Below are 12,740 nucleotides of genomic sequence, written 5' to 3'. Positions count from 1 at the left end.
GAAATAGGTGCCATTAAATTCGTAAAGAATTCGTCACAAAATAACAAAAAACCTATTTTCCAGAGCGTAACTGCGTGGAATTTGTTTATCATGCTAAAATGACAATGAGAAACTTTGTTTTTCTACTTCGACTCAAAGCAAAACTTCACTGAGACCAAGGTTACGACGAGCACGGCTCAATGGTAATGACAGGCATCAATCAATCAATCTTGGAGGGGTAGAAAGGATTTGGGAACGAATAAATTGAGTCGGGACGACGCGAGTCCAATACCCTTCCGACTCATCCCCCCCCCCCCCCCCCCCCGCCTCCCGATCGGCACTATCTCCCGCCGCAAGTTTGGGTGACTATAAAGTCGATGCCGAATGTGCCAGATGATGACGGTCCACATCGAAACCTAGCTCCCAGTGAAGTTTTATAATAAATCGAAACGGAAAACAAAGTTTTCTCGTTATTTTAGAATGAAAACTAACTCCTGGTTAATGATATTTTTCACTGATTTTGATTTTACTCGCGAAATAACTTGTTCGAACATTTCTTCGTTCCTAAACTCCGTAAGTGCGTCGAACTGATATTCCTCAAGAACAATTTCCATGCAATTTTTTATGTTTTGAATAGTGTTCCAAAATAACCCTTGCGCCGTCATCCACGTTCGCACGGCGCTGATAAAGGCGCCACCAACGAATAACGGTCCATTGACACATCTCTTTCTCTCTGCAGCATGACAACGAGTCCCTTTCTGGAGACGAATGACCAGGGCCTTAGCGACTCGGGTTCCCCCACACCACTACTCAGCAAAAGCAATCATTTGGGGCGAATATTTATTTATTAATCAAAGTATTCCACCATCTGAGGAAGCTCTGCAGGGAGCATTTTGAAAACTAACCCGGCCTCTCCCCCCAGCCACAACTTGCACTTTTCCCTTCAACACACAATAAGTCCTGATCACTTCCTTTTCTCCAATCCTTCACTCCACATTTTCTTCCCTCCGACACTGTTTTCAACATCCCCTCCCCGCTAAGCATTCGATCCTTCCATACCTTCTCTCTCCTTCGCATCTCATCTGGAAGCTACCTTACCCACCATATCCAGCACTTCGTCGCTCCTCCGTGCACTTCACCTTCTGCATACCCACATCTAGTACCTCGGATAATACGACCTTCGATACATGCATCGAGAGTACTTCGTCAGATATAAAAACTCGTTGGAACCTTATACTATACTTTAAGGCACGGGAGACTATTAAACATTAGGAGGAGAAAGATCATACCACATGTACACGATAGTTTGCGATGACAGGGCATCAAGCGGAGAGCTTGTGAAAGAAATAGCAACAACAATTTTAGTGGGGGAAATGATCAACAATGTTAAGATAAAGTGTCGGTCACAAATGGCCAATATATGATTGAGGTTTTCCCACTTAAATAGGGTAATGTAGGTTCGAAGATTTTCGCGGCGTTGATCAGATGATCTCTGCAAACAGGGTAATACTTGATTGGAACGATTCACCAGCAATTCCCTTCGATCACTTCTCAAAATAAGTTAACATTAGTAAGAAGCAAGTTTTTCCTGGATATACACAATTACTTATACCACTTATTCTTTCTAATCAGAGCGCGACCCGGGTTTCAATGAGTAATCATCATCATCAAGCGCTAATTATGATGATGATGATAATTCATTGAATCCCGGGTCGTGCTCTGATAAAAAAATAAGTGGTATAAGTAATTGTGTATATCCAGGAAAAACTTATAATGGAAAACCACAATGTTAATCAAGAGTTAGTGAATTTTATTACTAAGAAGCTTAAGGTTTAAGACGACGTATTTTAAAATTATGTCATATTTTCTGTTTCAGCCCACTCGTGATAATTTTTTAGATAGTAATAAATAAGAGAACTCAACATGGCTGCACGGAAACAAAATGCGGAGGCGAATATTGAAGCACCATAACTTCTGTATTTTTAAAGAACATGGAATCATTTAGCAAATGAAATGTATGTCGACTTGATTAAAATCTTATTTACTCTTCTTCCTTCGCGAGAATCGAATTTAACACAATTAAGTTTCCAATTTTCATTTTTAAAAATATTCAAACGAACGGTGTGTTTGGAATTAGTCAATCACTGTGATCCATCGCTTGATTTGGGATTTCGCCATTGCATGGTTTGGTATTCGGAGAGGGCGACCGACAGCAGAGGCAATTTGCGACGTGAGGGAATGGGGGGGGCTCAAGGAAGAGAGGAGAGAAACCCGGCGTCGGTATCGGCGTGCTTTTGACCAAAGTTGCCAAGGAGATTATGGCTTAACGTCCCGTCCGACGGGCGGTGTGCCACACTTTAAGTGCCTTCCACAAAACACTATAGCATGGACGAGTCTATGATAACTTTCCAAAACCGCCAAGAATTGAATCCGGATCCACAGGGTGGGGATCCAGGGACACTCTCTCAACCGCACCAAACCCATTCCGCCATTTTATTCTGGGTCGAGATCAGAAAAACAATTTGTCCGTCCACTCACACGGGCAGGGCAATATTTCTCCCAACATTAGAGCTCGATTCGCGAGCTCAAGAGCGCGGCACACCACGTACAAGAAGACCATCGACCCCTCCCACCTAAGCACTTACTCTTATGTATTGAGTAGTAGAGAATCCACACAAAATATTAAAGAGAGCAATGTTTTTTGGGAGCAGGGATAGAGCTAGGGCAATGCCATTCACCATTTGCGCCGACTGTATCTCGTGACGACCCAACACCACGAATGTTGCTGCCGCGTAGTCTCCAACCGAAGAAAGCACAACGCAATCCATTGGACCCAACACGTCCAACTTGTGCACAATTAAATTGAATCTGAACGGTAGAGAATGCAAATGTGTAAAAAAAATGCTCCTTAGGAGTATATGCCGCATTTAGATAAGATAGCATTAAATGATACGTGATGTATCTACATCTATCCCTGAAAGCCGCCTAGATAGACGAGTGGCGCAGGGTGTTCGACAAAAAAAGACACTCGTTGGAGATGTTTTCCGACTGACCTACTCACCTAGTATTTATTCAGGCCCTTTGCATTTTCGAGGAAAGTTAATGGTATGGTATATTATTGGGAGATGACAACCAACTGCCAATGTCATTTGCGCCTTGTGAGCAGGGAAATACCCAAGGGTGGAGAGAAACTCTTATCGAAAGGTGCCAAAGGGACCACGGCTTAACGTCCCATCCGACGGACCGAGTGTTGCACTTGAAGTGACCATATTACTCAACCGGTGGTCGCATGACCTATGAAAATTCTCTGCTACCGCTAGGATAGGAACCCAGGGCCACTATGTGTGAACCCACCACTCCAACCAGATCCCCAGGAAAAACAAATCCCTATGCCCATCGCATCGGTTCGGTAAAATGTCTCTCTTAATTTAAGGAAGAGTGCATACTATGTGAAATAAACTGTGGAAGGCATAAAGGGGAATTTGAAATCAAGATTACTGGATGAGGGGAAGGGAAAAACAAAACACTTTTGAGCAAGCGAACGATGTCGCACAAACGGGCATGTTGTGTGGAGCAATGTCATCTCGTCGACCGTGGGTGAGCGAATCCCGCCCATGCACTCGCCCGCCGCGGACAGTGACAGTCGCAGGCACTCACCTGTTGGCTGCCGACGAATCCGGAAGAAAAAAGGAAGGAAGGCTTCTCTCCTTCCGCGGATGTGTTGTGCTGCGACCCCTTGCGACGGAGACTAATCCGATGAGCGGCCGATCGAGTGTTCGTCGAGGGAGCGAATGCGCGCCGCGACTTTGGCGGGACGAGCTTAAAGGGGCAGGCGGGGGAGGAAGGGGGTGCGAGGAGGGGTGGGGGAGGGGGCGTGTAAGGGGTGGCGACGACCGGAAGGCGACCTTGTTTCACTCGGAAGCGAGAGAGGCGGGTCGCGATGCGACGATGAATCAAAGATGAGCGAATACGCATCCATGGAACAAGACGGAGGCACATAGATCGCGTCTAGCCCCTTCCACTTTCCCCGCTCTAGGACTCCGAACGCAGCGCCAGCCGCATCCGACCGCCAAAGGAATTATGCATTCCTCTCTTCTCTCGCCACGCCAATCTACTGCGACAATATCGCATGGACAGCACCCCGCGATGACGACACACTCCAATCGAAGCACCCTTACACGAATATTACCTGACGAATGCCGACGCCGGGTTTCTCTCCTCCCTTCCCTCCCCACCATTCCCTCACGCCGCAAATTACCTCAGCTGTCTCTCTCCTCCTACTCTCTAGACGGGCGCTAAATGTGCGATCACCCACACCGCATTCGAATGGGTTTAAAAAAGAACCACAGGCCAAATTCAAAATCCTGTGCTTTAGTATGGGGTGACTTCTACCCTCATTTCTCTAAACCAGTGGCGTAACTATGGGGGGGATGAGAGGGATAGATCCCGCCCAAAGCCTCAGAGAAAAAAAAACATTATAAAACTATTGCCTAGTTTTGATATATAATAACTGCATCTACTTAAAGTTAAATGTTAAGTACCAAAATGATATAAAATGCATTTCCAGGCATGTCACTTTTCAAAAATTTTCTCGGACCCCGATTTCTTGGGGGGGGGAGGGAGTCGCCCCCGAGGCCCCTCATCCCCCCCCCCCCCAAAGCATATTCCTAGTTACGCCGTTGCTCCAAACCAACCTTCAGGTGATAGCACTCAGTGCGTAAAAACGACTGCGTGACAGGCGTTGAAGTCTCTTCAATTGCGAGCGAAGAGACTTCAACGCCCGCTCCGCACTCGCGTCCGCACTGAAGGCAGGCGCATCACGCCGCGCCCCCCGAAATTTCAGCGCCGTCGCCATGGAGATCAATATCATGCCCTGCGGTTGAAAAATAATTGGAAATTATCCAAATGAATAAAGGTTTTAAATGAAATTTCCTCAATTTCTCGGGATTAATGAGATAATCAAGTATGGGCAGGGAGTTCATATAATTTGGCATAATAATAAGCACCTAGTTATCAAATTCGACGTATTTTAGTATGACCGTCGGAGCCTACTCATCGGTAAAACAGCATCGTACATCATGCTGAGGAGTACGTTCCGAAACAGCTTCAAATACTTGCTGCTTCCGAGCGGCGATGCTGACTAGGTTATCGCATTAAATGCGGGGCTGTTTGGGTCACGACTGCTGGGGTTAAATTCTCCAACAGAACTTTGACAGCTTTTAGTCCATACATATGCATGCTGTGTGAATTTCATTTTGCGAAAAGTATTACCTGATTAAATAAAACAATAAATATTCCAAAAAAGGCCTTAAAAGAGAAATAATTATTTTATGGTGATATTTATTGATGGAGTCCATTAAATAATGGCTCGTGAATTTCGCCGAAGAAAATTTGTGCGTACATGCTTACATACTTATTAATGTTAGCTTGAGAAGCGGGATCGTGATGGCACTTCAATATATTATATCGGTGGGTATAACAGTACCTACATTGAATTTATGGAATCACAGATGAAAATGTTACTATGAGTTAAAGAAACCGGGGGCGTGAAGAACCCTCAGCCCGTTGAGGAACACCATGGCCCACCAGGACGGATATATATTTTATACCTTTATGAAAAATATTACATCGTTGAGCAAATTGATATGATTTTAAAAGTAAAAATTTGTATAAAATCAAACTTAAGTTTTTGTTTAATATATTTAGGCTTACAGGCATTTAGGCTTAGTTTAAAAAATTCTCATGAGTGAGCAGCGAATTTTCTAAACATTTTGGGAAAATCTCTCCCGTTCTCCAGCACCCTGATTCCATAACTTTCAACTCGAGTCCTTTCAACTCGTCCTCCGCAGATTCGCCCCCACGCCAGTCCTCGTCACCAATTACCGCACTCATCTGTACGACATCCTCGGATTAAAGCAAACGTAAGCACTGTTTAGTGCACGTATGTCGCTTTAATAACACCATTGCTTTGCTACCATCACAGGCTTTCGGTATTACCTCCCACATCGAAATCCACATTTTCTCATTCTTGATAATTTACATAAAGTCACAGTACACTGCCAGATAAGAAATCCAGTAAATTCAGCGAATGTTGTGCGGATGCGATACGCAGAAGATACAATGAGGAGAAGCACGAAGGAAATGTCCTCGAAGTGAGGGCTGAAGTGTGGCTTAAGATAAATAAATAGTATTAGGGAGGATTCAGTTGAGAATTGAAAATCATCGGCATTAGAAATTAAACTAAATTAAAGGGAATGAGCAAGGAAGGCTTTTAGAACCCACTGAAATCTACAAACAATAAAGGCAGATTCAGACAAAAGACAGATACGGTCCGCACAAATACTTTTGGAACAGCACGCGTCTTTCCTCGTGAACAGATGTCATCACCCTCTTCACACCCATTTCCTCTCTCACGCGCTGTGATGGGATCTCTTCATCCCACCGTGTCCACCTCTTTTTCTATCCAATGGTATCGCGTAATCATTAGTGCGGGATAATACGAGAAAATTGCTGAAATTAACTATTTTTAACGTCAAGAAAAAGGGAATTGGTATTTTCGATCACTTTGTATTTTCGTATTTTTTGCGGATTCGAGGGAGAAAGAGATCTTCATAGAATAACAAAAGAAAGAAAGGCTCTGATTCATTATGATGATAATAGTTTTCGCGGTGAGCATGGCTAGTGTAAGTGACTTATCTCTATTAAAAATAGGGAATCAAATTCGCAATCACTCAGGTCGCCATAAGAGAGCATAAATACAAATAGAAGATGAAACACAGGAACACAAACACATGACGTCGACACTGCGGCTGCTAAGAGATGGAACGAGTAAAAAACACATGGAAACAACCCACCGGTCATCGAACCGGAAGAAAAAAACACCATTATACCCATACTAGATGCATGGGCGTACACCGCGAGGGGCAGGGGGGGTGCTGTCCCTCCCCTCTCCCCTAGAAGCAAAAATCACAAGTCTTTAAGAAAAATCAGTACTGAATTGAAACGTAAGTATTCAACAAATTCTCTTTAAACCCATGAAAAATGATATGCATTAGTTTAAGATTTTTAACTAAAATAAAACTATTTTTTCAAGTAAATAATCTCATAAACTAATGTCACAACTTGGCATAACCCCCGCTCTCCCCCCCGTAGTTATGATCCTGGGTATGCCCTTAACTCAAGGTTTAAGAGAAAGTTCCGAATAATGGCTTAATAATAATGAATTAATAAATAACTAGATTTTGAAACATTGAAACACAGAAAAATGGGCTCTCAAAATTTTTTCAGACGTTTCAATGACATTGACAACCCACTATTCTCCTTAAAAAGGATGGAGTTGGTTAATCGCCATTATCGGACATGTGGAGGAAAAGTCAATGACGTAGGCAGGCGAAATGAGGCTGTGAGAAGTATGCGAATGGAGGAGAGTAAGATTATTTATCCACTCCACACACAGTAGACGCTGTGTTTGTTTCATCTGTTCTGTTGCTGATGCACCCCTTTTTCATCCTGTGTTTCATATTGCCTTCATTTTGTGTTTCATATTGCCCCTTTTTCATCCTGTGTTTCATATTCACTGTGCCTTCGTGAGCTGTCGTCACTGCCTTCCAACTGAAGCCTTCCTTGGCCAACCAGTGAACCATTGCCGCGACTACTCCTCCCCGCATCGTCCTCGCGTGGTTCCCTCTTGTTTACATTATCGCCATCGATTCATTCCCTCAATGAGTTTGAACGAGGCAATGGAACGGAATTCTTATGACGTCAGTAAATAATGACCACTGAGCCAAAAATTTGACGCTTTTAAAATTACGGGAGCACAGCTGAGTAGAGGAAGATTTTTGAAATCATAACTTATCTTTCCATTCGATCTCCGTGTCATTGAGAGCAATTGCAATTTCGAGTCTGAATTAACGATCCCGAATTCGGATTGAATCGGTTTAAAATATTTCCCCTTGACGTCTAAGTGAACCTATTGACACAAAAGGAAACATCTGATTTTGAAGTTGCACATCCAGATTCGATCTTCTTCTAGTCAAATGAATACATTTCTAACTTTCCACAAGAACTATTGATTGCATCACATGTTTATGCGATGCTTTTTTGCTAACGTGTTCTCGGAATGTACCATTTGATTTTATGAGGTGTATGGCATTTTTACAATTTAAAAAATGTGACGTATTCCCAAAGAGAACATATCCATCTGGTACAACATAGAGACAGATAGACAAACGCATTCTCATAAGAGTGCTAGAGACAGGAGGTTGAAACCGTGGAAGGAGATTTTAAGAAGCGTGGAAAATCCGATAATGATGCAGAGGAAAACAAGGAGATTATGGGAGTCGATGAAGGGTCTTAGGTGGACGATGCATCACAGGATTGATATATCACGAAAGAGTGCGCACAATTTCTCACGAGTGTCACCAAAATTAAATAGGAATAGGACAGCGTCGATTGAGTCCCGAGAGGATGGGAGAGAATTTGAGGAGAGGGATTTCGGATCTTGAGGGAGCGAAAGAGCATCAACGACGATGGCAGCGCCAACTGGTAAGCCTGAATCACACTATCATTCAATCTGTCATTTCGTAGTGATCACTATCGCGAACACTAGGCTGATCACTCGCAAATGATCGTCGCCGGCAATTGTTTTTCGCGAGCACGATCGCGATGAGGATTCCCATCACTATTTTTCATCATTCGTCCGGTCGCTTTTTCCGTCGCTAAAACCGTCACTGAAACCCCTTATCAGCCAATCAGGACGCATGTCCGTATGGAGCGATTGCAGCGAAACGTTTGCCAATCGCGGGAACGACATAGATAAACATAAACACGCTATATATTTTCTTGATGCGGGTCCCATGACAACGAGCTGTGATATCGGAAGTGATGCGAAAGGCGACTGCGGGAGGGACCTTATGATTCAGAAAAATGATCACTCGAGCGATCATTTAAATTCCCGTCTCGAAAAGCGATCGCTCTAGTGATCACTTTACGCGAAAAGAAAATGATCGTGTGATTCAGTTTTTAGCAATTGGCAAGGACAGAGAGAGGCAAGACGGAAGCAGACTGCAAGATGAAGAAATAAACGGCATTTGCGATATCAAAACACTCGTAAACTTCAAACTCTCTCCATTTCTAACCTCCAGTGACTTGGCGTGGAAATGGATTGAAAACTACTGCACACGACCATTGACTCAACTGCTTTCCCTGTTTGCCTCCAGAATACCCACTCCATCCATCCATTCCCATCGATGACATCTGCCTCATCCTACAGGATCTATCTCACATCACCAAGTGATCTTCACTATTCCATCTTCTCTCTTCCCTCATAAAATACCCTCATACAATATTCATAAAAATGTACCAGAAATGAAAATACATAAATGAAAATTTTCGATGCGTTTAGGCAGTAATTGACGGTGACACTACAATTAAATTACTAAAAAATCAGAAATAACTGAAATATGATACTTTATACGCATAATATTTGCATTCTCTATTTTCCTTATTTTCTTATTCTATTGTTGCACATTGTTTCATGCTCCAGAATAACACATCCATCCTTACTCACGCACTTTCCTCCTGTTCTCTGATTCGTGAAATCAAATCCCTGATAAGAAGGCAGAATAAAATTCTGACACGTCGGCCCACTATCAGGCGCCTCACAGGACCGGATCTAAGGGGGTCCAAAGGGCCCTGGGCCACCTAACAAGCATGAGCCTTCCGCCACTATAGAAGTAAGTCTCACAAAATCGGAAAAAACCATTATGTTTGAGGGGGTTCGAAGTGTAGCTGGGTTGTTCTTTGGTTAACATGTAGTTGTCAACTTTGACGTCAATAAATGGTTAACTCTGTTGATAAATAATTAAACACTTAATCCGTTGGCGTCTCTGACAATGCAACCGCAGTGGCACTCCAAGCGGTGTCGTCGGAAACACAAATAGCTCTTTGTGTGTCTGTGCCTCCCACCAAAATGAGCCGCGGGCCACCCACGCCCTAGACCCGGCCCATGTGGCTCACAAAAACAACAAAGAGCTCCATGATTTGCTGACGTGCGATTGATTTAATATAAGTTGCTGGTGAACATCTTTGAGTGCGTGCAGTTGAAATAATCGGGGACGCATTCCGGAAGCCCTTTGACCGATGACTTTGAGCACAATGGTGGCACGGCGTCGCAAGACCTAGAATTAGAGACAAAGCGATCAATTCGCTGAGAGCACACAATCCACACGAGGAATTGAACCATTATAGCGTGTCAATGACATTCCCCAGCCGAGCCAATGGAGAAGCGAAGCGATGAGGAATGAGAGCGCTTGGCTCCACTATGAACACACACGACGAACGAAAAAGAGCCGTTGGAAAAACTCACTCTCTCTCTCTCTCTCTCACATGCCATAAAGATTGAATTCTTTCGATCGAATTTTAAATGTCGACTCCACGTTCCCAGCGGCACTAAATTATCTCCACGCAAAGGAAAAAAACAACAATCCTAGGCGCGTGAACGAAATAGGATTCCTTCGTTAAAAAGATAAGAAATTACGGCTCCGCTATACCAGGATGTTCATTGGGCGCGTTTTTTTTTGCAGCGCAAAATATTCAATGGCATAAAAAATACGATTTCTGATTATATCATGGAATGATTATTCCATTATTAACGCACTTCCGCGCATAAAAATGTAAACGTTAACAGTTCCAAATACGTGAAGGTATTTTTATCAGGTAAATTTTCCAATGACTTTGGTACACCTGGGACTGAAATGCAATGTTTTTCGTAATTTGTTCTGCAAGATCTCGTAAAATTACAGCTCAGTGCTTGCAGTACCTACTCGCACGAGATCTAGACACCCACATGGTGACGGGCGGAACACAGGGATATTACACACGTATCAAAGACAAATGAAAGCAAAGGCCTACATACAGGGATCCTCATTTCGGAGGGCGAAGGTTTTCTCGGTCATCTCCCTTACATTCACCCCTGACAGCACAATCGCCATTAGCAACGCTTTGTTTTGGCCCCAACGCACAGACAGTAGCCTTGGTGACGAGAGACAAAGCGCGCGCGCGTGAATCAGACGTACGATTTGTAAGATTCAGTTAATCAGCATCGGCCCTTTTGTCGGGTTTGCCTCTCTCTTTCTCTATCTAACTCTCTCTCGCGCACACTCTGGTTAAAAATGTCTAGCCATAGCTTTCGATCAAGGGACCTCGACCCGATGGCTAATTTCTTGCGGCTCCGAAAGGCTAAAGAAAATATTTTATTGCGCCTGCACCAAAAACAATGTCAAAAATCGCATTGATTGATTGCTCTTTTTAACCAAAAAAGATAATTCCACTTTTTAATTCTATGTCATTTTATTGATGTGGTGGTGGAGTGACGTGAAGCATTGTGGGCCTTCGGACGATCGATGTTTGGACATTGCATTAAAAAAAAGGTCGAAGACCCCTGCCTTAGACGACGGAGCGATTACAGTCCTCGATCCTAACATCAGTTTGCCGCAGCTCTTCTCTCATTACTCCAATCGGCTCATCTCATAACACTTTAATAATTCTTCTGCTTTACATCCTTCAAGTACTTCCTGCTCCATCTGTCCATATAAATCTCATCCGTTGAGTACCCCTGTCGCCCTTCCCTTTTCAAGGCAAGGCAAGGCATGTCCTCCATCATCAGGAAAGCCTCTCAGTCGGTGGATCTTTCTGAAATATTTTTGTCACTTGGAATGGTTCCGAGCGGTCATTCCCCACACTTGAATGTAAGAGCATTCCTACATTTTTACTCCTAATATAATTAATTCAAGCTTGCATTCGAAGTGGATATTTTTCTACGACTCAACTGTATATTTTTTGTGATTTTAGATTGAAAATTAACATGTTCTTCTACTAAATGTATTTTTTAAGAGCTGCCGATTTTTTTCAACAATCGATACTTTGGTTTCAATTTAGATTTTTGACATTTTTCCACCAATCTATCCTTTTGACCTTCGATTATTGTTGGGGAGCCGATATAATTGTTAGTTATCAACATTCACAATTAACATTGCGAGAAAACAACAGTATTATAATTGTTAGCCTGAGTAGCTGCGCGGTACCCAAGTAACATTGACCGTTGGGCCTCGGTTGGGGAACCGTAGTCACGGTTGGCTCATTGTGGGTGGATATGCCTACCAAATTCCACTGTTGGCCCAACGCAGATATTGTTCGTCGGCCCAACGAAACGGTTTATGCTGTTGGCCCAACGGAAATCCCCAACGATGGCCCTACGAAATGGATTATCATTGGGCCACTGTTGGGACATCATAACATTATAGTACGATTGCATAAGTTGCAGGATACGGTTCACATGGTTCCCTAGCAACCTAACAACCAAAACTTGTTTGGTTGTTAGGGATTGCTTTTATATGTTAATCATTCACTATGTCTTTGTGATAGCAGTTAAATAAAATAAGTCGAGTGCTTCTAACAAAAATAAGGCATTGACCTCATTTGGTAAGTCTTACAAAACTGGCATTCCTAAAATCATGTTACCTTAAACAGATAGTTTCGTGGAATTTTAAACTTTTCATCATTAATTTAGATAGATCGATATGTATATTTTTTCAGATTGTGGCATATCTAGTACAAGTGGAAGTTTTAATGAAAACAGTGTTTCAATGGACAAAGTGAGTGATTTAGTCCTCTCTGAAGAGAATGAGATTGAATTTGTAGGAGTAAACCTAAATAACAACTGCACAATTATTATTTTATGGAAAATACATCAACTATATTAT

At 42.9% G+C, this 12,740-nt stretch overlaps 1 protein-coding gene across 1 annotated transcript in view; it reads right to left on the bottom strand.

Moving 5' to 3' along the window:
• LOC124155387 overlaps window positions 1-3,762 on the bottom strand; it is a 54,343-nt gene extending 50,581 nt beyond the window's left edge. The window contains exon 1 of the mRNA XM_046529162.1: window positions 3,637-3,762. The gene's annotated coding sequence lies outside the window, so the exon portion shown is untranslated. The remainder of the gene's footprint in view (window positions 1-3,636) is intronic.
• Window positions 3,763-12,740: the final 8,978 nt, after the last annotated feature.

This window comes from Ischnura elegans, chromosome 3 (genome assembly GCF_921293095.1).
Source record: "Ischnura elegans chromosome 3, ioIscEleg1.1, whole genome shotgun sequence".
Lineage (NCBI taxonomy): Eukaryota > Metazoa > Arthropoda > Insecta > Odonata > Coenagrionidae > Ischnura > Ischnura elegans.
The sequence above is the reverse complement of the archived record's forward strand: the minus strand, read 5'-3'. Positions and strand labels throughout refer to the sequence as shown.